Raw genomic sequence first — 12,568 nt, forward strand, 5'->3', positions numbered from 1 at the left:
GCCGAGTTCATACCTTTGATACTATGATATATGCATGTATAGTGTTGGTTAAACAATTTCGTGCCAGGTCCCTGTAGTCAAGCTATACCTCTGATATTGTTAGAGTAGGCATTTAGGGTGACAATCATGTATTCTGACTTGGTTTTTATCGGAATGTAATGAAGGGATTTGTGTATGCTTCCACTTGGATGGACAAGATGTAACTACTGCTGTATAGCGATTTTTTTTAATCATAGGTTCGTGTTTTTCATGCATTTTCAATTTTAATATGTCGGCATACAAACCGGATGGGCGCCATGATCCTGCTGGAATCCCGAATCTTGTTTACTATTACTTTTAGCAATTTAGATTTTTCTTGTTGTAATTCCTATATATAATAGTGTATTTGTTCGTAATTTTTCAACGACCACATTAAAATTATCCGGTATTCAGATGATATTTTTTTTCGTTACTGATAGACTAAAGAGTATATAACCCAGAGTTATCTCGCTTTGTGCATTGTCTACAGTATCATGTGAAAGGTACGGGTACATTCTAGCCACGGAATCAAAGTCGAAGGCGCATCAAAATGACAGCGCAAAGATAGTATGTTTTTTTTTTATATTCCATGGTATCTTTCTAATCATATACTTGGCGACATCAGTCTATAGAAGTCATCTAAAATATAACACGGTATACAAACTACTAGTATCATTACTCACGCGATCCCGGTAATCTAGAGTTTAGATCTAAGTACAGTCGCATTGATGTATGATTAAAATATTAATGTTGATAGCACCACGTCCTGATTATTATGAACCGGATGACAGAAATTGTACTGGTGAACCGGATAATTGAAAATTAACTGGTAAAACGGATGGATGGCAGTGATGCTGCAAGTAAAACGGATAAAAATCATACTGGTAAAACGGATGACAGAAATTATGCTGGTAAAACGAATGACAAAAATTAAACTGGTGAAACGGATGACAGAAATTATACTGGTAAAAAGGATGACAAAAATTATACTGGTAAAACAAATGACAAAAATTTTACTGTTAAAACGAATGACAAAAATTAAACTGGTAAAACGGATGACAGAAATTATACTGGTAAAACGAATGAAAACAATTATACTGGTAAAACGAATGACAAAAATTATACTTGTAAAACGGATGACAGAAGTTATACTGGTACAACGAATGACAGAAATTATACCGGTAAAACGGATGACAGAAATGAAAGAATACCCGAAAAAACGGATGATAGAAATTATACTTGTAAAACGAATGACAGAAATTAAACTGGTAAAACGGATGACAAAAATTATACTGGTAAAACGAATGACAAAAATTAAACTAGTAAAACGGATGACAGAAATCATACTGGTAAAACGGATGACAAAAATTATACTGGTAAAACGAATGACAAAAATTAAACTAGTAAAACGGATGACAGAAATCATACTGGTAAAACGGATGAAAAAAATTATACTGGTAAAACGAATGACAAAAATTATACTTGTAAAACGGATGACAGAAGTTATACTGGTGAAACGGATGTCAGAAATAATTCTGGTAAAACGGATGACAAAAATTATACTGGTAAAACGAATGACAAAAATTATACTTGTAAAACGGATGACAGAAATTATACTGGTAAAACGAATGACAGAAATTTTACTGTTAAAACGGATGACAGAACTAATTCTGGTGAAACGGGTGACAAAAAGTATACTGGTAAAACGAATGACAAAAATTATACTGTTTAAACAAATGACAAAAATTATAGTGGTAAAACGGATGTCAGAAATAATAATGGTGAAACGGATGACAAAAATTAGACTGGTAAAACGAATGACAGAAATTTTACTGTTAAAACGAATGACAAAAATTAAACTGGTAAAACGGATGACAGAAATTATACTGGTAAAACGGATGTCAGAAATAATAATGGTGAAACAGATGACAAAAATATAAATGGTAAAACGGATGACAGAAATTATACTGGTAAAACTAATGACAAAAATTATACTGGTAAAACGGATGACAAAAATTATACTGGTAAAACGGATGACAAAAATTATACTGGTAAAGCGAATGACAGAAATTTTACTGTTAAAACGGATGACAGAAATTATACTGGTGAAACGGATGTCAGACATCATACTGGTAAAACGGATGACAAAAATTATACTGGTAAAACGAATGACAAAAATTAAACTGGTAAAACGGATGACAGAAATTATACTGGTAAAAAGGATGACAAAAATTATACTGGTAAAACAAATGACAAAAACTATACTGGTAGAAAGAATGACAAAAATTAAACTGGTATAACGAATGACAGAAATTATACTGTTAAAAAGGATGACAAAAATTAAACTGGTAAAAGGGATGACAGAAATTATACTGGTAAAAAGAATGACAAAAATTAAACTGGTATAACGAATGACAGAAATTATACTGGTACAACGAATGACAAAATTTGTACTTGTAAAACGGATGACAGAAATCATACTGGTAAAACGGATGACAAAAATTATACTGGTAAAACGAATGACAAAAATTAAACTGTTAAAACGAATGACAAAAATTAAACTGGTAAAACGGATGACAGAAATTATACTGGTAAAACAAATGAAAACAATTATACTGGTAAAACTAATGACAGAAATTATACCGGTAAAACGGATGACAGAGATGAAAGAATACCCGAAAAAACGGATGACAGAAATTATACTGGTAAAACGAATGACAGAAATTAAACTGGTAAAACGGATGACAAAAATTATACTGGTAAAACGAATGACAAAAATTAAACTAGTAAAACGGATGACAGAAATCATACTGGTAAAACGGATGACAAAAATTATACTGGTAAAACGAATGACAAAAATTATACTTGTAAAACGGATGTCAGAAATAATAATGGTGAAACGGATGACAAAAATTAGACTGGTAAAACGAATGACAGAAATTTTACTGTTAAAACGAATGACAAAAATTAAACTGGTAAAACGGATGACAGAAATTATACTGGTAAAACGGATGTCAGAAATAATTCTGGTAAAACGGGTGACAAAAAGTATACTGGTAAAACGAATGACAGAAATTTTACTGTTAAAACGGATGACAGAACTAATTCTGGTGAAACGGGTGACAAAAAGTATACTGGTAAAACGAATGACAGAAATTATACTGTTAAAACAAATGACAAAAATTATAGTGGTAAAACGGATGTCAGAAATAATAATGGTGAAACGGATGACAGAGATGAAAGAATACCGAAAAAACGGATGACAGAAATTATACTGGTAAAACGAATGACAGAAATTAAACTGGTAAAACGGATGACAAAAATTATACTGGTAAAACGAATGACAAAAATTAAACTGGTAAAACGGATGACAGAAATCATACTGGTAAAACGGATGACAAAAATTATACTGGTAAAACGAATGACAAAAATTATACTTGTAAAACGGATGACAGAAGTTATACTGGTGAAACGGATGTCAGAAATAATTCTGGTGAAACGGGTGACAAAAAGTATACTGGTAAAACGAATGATAGAAAATTTTACTGTTAAAACGGATGACAGAAATAATTCTGGTGAAACGGGTGACAAAATATACTGGTAAAACGAATGATAGAAATTTTACTGTTAAAACGGATGACAGAATAATTCTGGTGAAACGGGTGACAAAAAGTATACTGGTAAAACGATGACAGAAATTATACTGGTAAAACAAATGACAAAATTATACTGTTAAAACAAATGACAAAAATTATATGGTAAAACGAATGTCAGAAATAATAATGGTGAAACGGATGACAGAAATATATGGTAAACGGATGTCAGAAATAATAATGGTGAAACGAGATGTCAAAAAATGGTGAACGGATGTCAGAAATATAATGGTAAACGGATGTCAGAAATAATAATGGTGAAACGGATGACAGAAATTATACTGGTAAAACGGATGTCAGAAATAATAATGGTGAAACGGATGACAAAAATTAGACTGGTAAAACGAATGACAAAAATTATACTGTTAAAACAAATGACAAAAAAAATTACTGGTAAAACGGATGACAGAAATTATACTGGTAAAACGGATGTCAGAAATAATAATGGTGAAACGGATGACAAAAATATAACTGGTAAAACGGATGACAGAAATTATACTGGTAAAACTAATGACAAAAATTATACTTGTAAAACGGATGACAAAAATTATACTGGTAAAACGGATGACAAAAATTATACTCGGTAAAGCGAATGACAGAAATTTTACTGTTAAAACGGATGACAGAAATTATACTGGTGAAACGGATGTCAGACATCATACTGGTAAAACGGATGACAAAAATTATACTGGTAAAACGAATGACAAAAATTATACTGGTAAAACGAATGACAGAAATAATAATGGTGAAACGAGTGAAAGAAAGAATACCCGCAAAACAGATGACAGAGTTTATACTGGTAGAATTGATGACAGAAAGTATACTGGTAAAACGGATGACAGAAAGTATACCCGCAAAACGGATGAAAGAAATTATACTGGTAAAACGAATGGCAATAAGTATACTTTCAATAAAACAGATGACAGAAAATATACTGGTTAGCGACATTATTTAACAGTTTGAGAGTTTTAGTGACTTTTATCGATATTATCATTTGTTTCACAACGATATCATATTATATTATGAAAAAAACACAGAATACAGAAATAATTTCCGTAAAAATGCTTTAGCATTCATAAATTCCAGCGCATGCTCAACAAATCTTAGCAAACGACCTTGCTTTAGCTGTCTCAGCTGCTTACCAAATTACGTTACTTGTAATGTGTCTTTGTATCAATTATTTATAGTGTGATCGGCTTATTAGGGTCATCTAGTGGTCTGGACGAGTTACAGGCCGGATCCTTATACCAGGCCATGTCTGTACAACCTTATAAAGTGATAACTGTTGTGATAATAGTGGTTAATTACCGGGTGCTCTTAAAGCATATGGTACTAATCACCTTTACATGACATAATATCTCTTAATGACAATAGCCACTATACAAATATAGTAAATTACCCATCCGAACTGATCACGTGATAAGTTTTTGTGTCCCGCATTGATAAATAGATAACTGAATCTTCTTGCTAATCCAGCTCGTCTGTAACATAATTCTCAGGTTCTGTAACCTTAAACGAAACGGCTTTTATTATTTTTTAATGTAACTGTAAAACGGGATTGATAATTTTGTAGAGTCCCAAATGTTATAAGCCAACCATAAATACTACTCTTTTCATATTAACTTCCTATACAATTCTAAATAGATAAATTAAATGTTAATTTTCATAGTATAGGTCGTCTTGTGTTTCTCGCTGTCGTCCTAATTACCGCGTAGTTGTTTATTAGCACTATGTCACGCGGCATTTACAAAGGGAATCTTGCATTTGGCTGGCGATGTAACTATTTCTTGTTCTTTTTTTTCTACTGACCTTTTTAATTTGAACAATTGAAAGATAATTGTAACAGCTAGTTGCATATCACATATACTCAACAGAAATGTCAATGTATTTAAAGTTGTGTTAAAAGTATGTTCCGTTGGTATATTGGCCCTGCAGGTAGGGCGTTAGAATTGTACCTGCTGCCCCTATTGCATGATCGTAAAAGGCGACAAAATTTAGGATCTTATCTTTTCTCTTCTTCCTGACTTTATTTTTCCTACTGCCTCCCTTGGCGCCGCCTCACGTTTGGCTTTGAGTTGAGCGTTCGCCCCTGTGAGGAAGGCTCTGGGTTCTGTCCCCTGGCCGAGACACACCAAAGTCTATAAAAGTGGTAGTTTCTGCTCCTGCTTAGCGCTCAGCATACAGGGAGTGGGACGACTGGTTAGCCCGTTGTCAGTATAATGTGACCGGGTGGGGTGTGTTGCTTGGTGTCTTCGTCGGCATGCTTCAGTGATATAGTACTATAAAAAGGGCAACAGTTCCACTATACAAGAAGACACAACATGAATATACCGCAGTCTTCCAAAACACGCACCTCGCACAAGATACACGCAGCACACCACATACATGGGAGGCCGTCCTTATATGACCATAGCTGTTAATAGGACGTTAATTAATAAAACAAACAAACAAACCTTTGGTGTCAGTTACACCATTACCACCGTTCAAATGTTCGCCCAGTTGGTGGATTGCAGTCTTTACAGAACTACAGTTATGCAACAGCTTTCACAGGATGTAATGGAAGCAAACGCTAATCGTCAAGGGAGAAGGAATCTGTTTTTATTGGCAAGATTACTGGGAAGTGTATTGAAATCTGTCATTACCATTGAATAGACAATGAGTTCAAAGCTCAGTGTCGGAGGCTAAACCCCCAACGGCCTATATCACACTACGCCTACATATAGCTAGAGAAATCCGACCAAATCAGTCGTTCACTGCTCCATAAAGATAATAGTTGTTATCGCCAATGTCACCAACTACCCGCGGTGGTAATTTGCTTGGATCTGAGCTGGTGATGACCGATTTATGCCTGGACTATCAGGTTCGCGGCCTACGCTACTTATGTACTCGGCATCCATTCACCAGATTCAGCCATTTGTATGCTGACGGCTGTTCCAATGGCTACTCATGCTACCAGACGACAATTCTAAGTGTATCACATGTTTGTCGAGGTTTTTGCATTCTTTTATAGAATAAAACAGCAAACGGTTGCCAAAAAAAGATTGCCAAACTATGTCTGGATAAAACCCCACTGATTCTTGTTTCCGGAACAAATGTTCAGCGTATTGTTATCGCTATTTATATGCAGTTGGTATTTAGAATATGACAGTTTTGGTTTAATGGTCAATAGTAATGGTGTATTACTTCCTTGTCTGCTCCTCCTATCTTAGTCACATTATCATGGTGCCAATACGTCCTTCACTTAGGCGAAATTATGACGCGAGGTTATTTGATATCGATATTGGTACATGCTTCATTTCGTATTTTGACAATTGTTTGTTTAGAATATTATTTTTGTGTTTTAATTGGACCTAGCAGGTTTAGTATATTTTTCTGTGTATTTCGATAAACTGAAATTCTGACGTTATCTTCGCATAATGTGTTGTTTTACCTGCTCGGTTACTAAATGCCTCCCGAGACGATAAGATATATTGGTCTTTACTGCGTCAAAAGGAAAACACAAACACTTTACAAGAAAAACACTGGACAACATCCCCATGGGAATACCTACATACTAAACTGGACAAGTAGTCAGGACCGTTTCTTGTCCATTGTCTCCAAGGTAACGATGGACAAAAACACTGAGGTAACGACGGACAAAATCACCAAGGGAATATGTCCTGTTCTGGACAAGTAACCAGGACAACACTATCCGAAATCTCTGAGGTGATTCTGGACAAAATCACCAAGTGCAATATGTCCTATTCTGGACAAGTAACCAGGACAACGCTATCCGAAATCTCTGAGGTGATTCTGGACAAAATCACCAAGGGAATATGTCCTATTCTGGACAAGTAACCAGGACAACACTATCCGAAATCTCTGAGGAGATTCTGGACAAAATTACCAAGTGCATATGTCCTATTCTGGACAAGTAACCGACAGCTAAATCTCTGAAGTGATTCTGGACAAAATCACCAAGGGAATATGTCCTATTCTGGACAAGTAACCAGGACAACGCTATCCGAAATCTCTGAGGTGATTCTGGACAAAATCACCAAGGGAATATGTCCTATTCTGGACAAGTAACCAGGACAACACTATCCGAAATCTCTGAGGTGATTCTGGACAAAATCACCAAGGGAATATGTCCTATTCTGGACAAGTAACCAGGACAACACTATCCGAAATCTCTGAGGTGATTCTGGACAAAATCACCAAGGGAATATGTCCTATTCTGGACAAGTAACCCGGACAACACTATCCGAAATCTCTGAGGTGATTCTGGACAAAATCACCAAGGGAATATGTCCTATTCTGGACAAGTAACCAGGACAACACTATCCGAAATCTCTGAGGTGATTCTGGACAAAATCACAAGGGAATAGTCCTATTCTGGACAAGTAACCAGACAACGCTGTCGAAATCTCTGAGGTGATTCTGGACAAAATCACCAAGGGAATATGTTCTGATCTGGACAAGTAACCAGGACAACACTATCCGAAATCTCTGAGGTGATTCTGGACAAAATCACCAAGGGAATATGTCCTATTCTGGACAAGTAACCAGGACAACACTATCCGAAATCTCTGAGGTGATTCTGGACAAAATCACCAAGGGAATATGTCCTATTCTGGACAAGTAACCAGGACAACACTATCCGAAATCTCTGAGGTGATTCTGGACAAAATCACCAAGGGAATATGTTCTGATCTGGACAAGTAACCAGGACAACGCTGTCCAAAATCAACAAGATTCTGGAAAAGATCGCCATGGCAACACTGCAAAAGGTCACCGAAACCATTTCGGGCAAGACCATTAAGGTAATGCACTACAGTTTTTTTGTATATAGGTAAAGTAACCAGGACAGCACATACCAAGACTTTAATGATATTATTCTATATATGACAAGGAATAATGAACAAGGTCACACGGTCAGTACATAACTGGGCCACCAAACCAATGTTGGAAAAGGTCGATAGGGCAATACAGGGCCTGGTTACCACCACAACAAAATGTAACCAGATTAGAGCCATACTAACACACGACGCTGGACAAGGCCATCAAAGATACAGAAAAAAAAACCAGTCAGAACAAAGAAATAGAAGCTTCTAAGTTTCCAAAGCCAGTGCTTGGCTTTCAATATTTTGAACTCGATATGCACTTGACCCATGACCGAAATACTCCTGCACATCAGTGTGAACGACTTCTCCAGAAGGAAGCACATTAAAATGTTTATTTGGAGAAAATCTCTCTGTCCCGTTCTGGTGAAAACATTCAACTGATCTATAGCCATGTACAATTAAAGCTGACCCTCAATCATTTAACAGGTATGCAAAGAGCACGTGCCCGCATACTACGGAGTCATTCATTCGTTCAGAATACCTCATTATCTCTGTTCGGTCAGTACGCATGCACGAAATGACGGCTGTGGTAATTTGTTGTTTGACAAAATAAAAGTTAATTAGGAGCACGTGTGTGTACGTGTAGACTGGACGTTTGATGGTTTGTTCGGGCGGTTATCGTGACCGGAGACGAGATGATATTTTAATGACATAGCAGTCTTAGGTGACAAATCATCTATGACTTGTAAACAGATCTGACCAGTCCCTTAACGAGTTCGTGTTTAGTCAGTTTACTGTTTAGTGCGGATACCCTGTATTTGTTTGTCAATTAGAATTTTCTAATTAGACACAGTCCGTGTTTGCTCAACACAAACACGCTATGGCGGTGTACCTGTGCTGCCAGCTGCGACCCTCCATCATCTGCCGTATCTCGTCTTCAATTCAGAATTCGTTCTACTTTTAAATGCTTGTAATTATAGTCTTTCTTTAGAAACATGATTGCGTGTCTTTCAGTGTAACTGTATATCTAGACGTTACCCTCAAATCTGATAATAAAGTACGATAAATACACACTAAAATCGCCAATCACCATTCCTTAATTATGTCGCAATGTGGGCGCATTTCTCATCTTTGTGTTATCTCGGCTGTTTTCATACGTAAACCACGGCCTAGATCTCAGATATACATGCAAATTATGATAGCTTTATTCGAAAATGAATCCGATACACATTTCCTATTTTGGTATCCTTTTTTAATTACTTTAAAATCACATATAATAATTACTAGTATATTATAACAATAATGTTAGGACAATCAAGAGGAGCTATAATTAGACGGCGTAGCCACAGGTAGTGACCAAAGGGTCGGTCAGACTGGGCGAGTAGACAGTACCGAGTTCAGAAGCGGGGAAGTTTATCAGTAGTAGGTCCTAAGGTAGGATAGGGATGTACACTTTAATTGTTTTCAGGCGTATCTCGTGTTCCTCGTTCACCCGCGCCTCACCTTGACGCGCGAACATGTTGGTATCGCGATATCAGGTTGCCACGGTTATGCGTCAGAGTCGCGATAGCGCAGGCCGTGCAGATCGGGTTTTACCTATTTTATCTTGTAGGTAAAAAAAATGATAAACTTATTTATGACTTAGATTATACCGTGTAGTGATTGTCCTGTAAATGGTCGGTATACGTGTCTCATTGTCTGGACTTAAGACGCAGCTGGTAACCAGATAAACTATTACATTGCATTCGATGGATGCAAATTGACACCATGCAGGATGTCTCTCCAGCTGTAATGGTATTTAATTTCATAATATTCCACTGTGTGCTATTCTGGTCAAAGAGCTTATTTCCCGCCATTTACGTTCAGATGCAGTGCTCCACATCTCGGGATCGCGAAACCATCGATCTCGGCTGTTCTCGAAAAGTATCCAAACAACTCGACAAACATGCTTAGTGCAGTGTCAGCAGTTCCCTTTGTTTCAAGTCCTTTCTAATTTAAATGAACATAATCATCAATCGCCATCTTTCTTAGACGGCACGGCATGGCTGTCGTCTGCCGTTCATTACGCCATACTGTGTGAGAATATCAATCAGTCTTGTCTTTGTCCTCTGTTACGCATAAACTTTCGCGTCATTCTTCACGAAACACAAGAAATGTCCGATAAACAGTGCTAAAGTACAATACCCCCTATCTGGTCTGAAGTGGAAATGTGATGGCCTTCTCGTGAGGGTAGCAGTACAATCTGAGGACTAGAGGAATATATTCGTGGTTCTGAAAGAGACGACTGGGATAATGAGTGCGAACGTGATCGTAATACGGCAGATGTTGTAATGGAGCACGTGAGTGCGAGAAAGGGCGGGAACGGCGCAGACGACATGCGACAGCCGCGCATCGCACATCTCCGCGCGCTGATAATACTGTTTTTGATATTTGATCATACATATTATCCCAATAACAGGGTTCTAAATTACCATTTCAATGTGATATTGCATGTTTAATCCGCGTCCTCTAAATGTAAGCGAGAGCGATAACAGAAATGCCGGTATACATGTGTACTGAAAATCGATCCATATTTCATTTGGATGAAAGAAGGAAAGGTGTGATAAATGGGTTAAATCAATCACGATATTGCATTGAGATTTAAAGATATTTCAATTGTGGTGAACCAGTTGGAAACCAACTCACACGGGGCGGTGTGAGGAGATGAATGCCGCGCTGCCATTAACTATATTAAGATGAATGTAACACGCACGCAATGGGTTTCGTTTTCGTGCATACTTTACTCAATAGGAAGGATTTCTGGAGAGAGAGAGAGAGACAGAGACAGAGAGAGACTCCATTGTCGTTATCGATCTTTAAACTACGATATATATACATGTATATATTGAGCGTCTGTTAAGTTTTTGTAAAATTCCAATAAGTTTAAATACTTGCAGTACTTATACCCAAAGAAGTTTGTAGTTCGGCATATCCGATAGTTCGAGATTTCAAATGAAAGACCATGGTGAGACATTTTACAACAGTTGGCTTTGTTGTTTCAATTTTTTATTTGATTTTTCTAATTAGCAGAAATGAAACAATTTTCTTTCGGCTTTTTCTTTGTTATGAGTACATAATTTTATACCCTACAACTTGCATAATAGCTTCAGCCTTTAATAGACCACGCAACTATAACAAGGTTCGGGCCATCATCTTCAAACAAATTATAAACTTTAACGCCGTTAATAAAATTTAATGGCAATTTAGAGAAAAAAAGTCGAGATAAAAACCAATGAGGGGACTCACAAGATTAAAGCTGTTTGATATGTCTACAAACACTCGCCAAGTACTACAGGGTTAAAGTCGACTGGCAATCTTCGTGTCATGGTATAAATAATTAAGTTCCTGAACGTAAGACACAGCGACATTAAAGGTCAAAAATAGATCCATTACATGTGTATTCTTATACCAACGTATACGTACCATAACAAAACGAATCTCACGCGCACTTGACCAGCAATTCGTTAGACAACCAGTATAAGCCCTATTTACCTATGCGTGGTTGAAATGATGTCAGAAGAGTAGCTAGAGATATATAGTAGTAACTCAGTCCACCAAACCTATAGTTACCCGGGGTTTCGTAACTCTGTAATTACTGAACGTGGCGCCACCAACCAACAACTTATATGACATCACGACATTGTTAGGCCTTAAAGAACCATACCGAGTGATGCTTTCCAATGCAAATTCTGGATTAATTGCAGTCCAAGTAGACGGAGGAAATACAAAATTGCGTTAGGACTGTAATATGAAGATCACTAGACACTGTTAGTCGTCTCGGATGTCCAGATATTTGCATAGTCATTTTGTAGGGCACGTAAGAATTAAGTTCTGTTTAATATTTCATTGGAACCACGAAATACTTGACCTAACCTCAGTACAAAAATTACATATATATGTATAGTTTGTGTAATTTCTCCGCAGTTTTTTAGAATGCATATATGGGTTAGAGCTAACTACGTCTAAACAATGAAATGAAGGTTTATTGTTCAAAGAGAGTCCTGTATAATTTATTTGGTGCTGTAATTTCATCCT

The sequence above is a fragment of the Argopecten irradians genome, chromosome 3 (genome assembly GCF_041381155.1).
Source record: "Argopecten irradians isolate NY chromosome 3, Ai_NY, whole genome shotgun sequence".
Taxonomy (NCBI): Eukaryota; Metazoa; Mollusca; class Bivalvia; order Pectinida; family Pectinidae; genus Argopecten; species Argopecten irradians.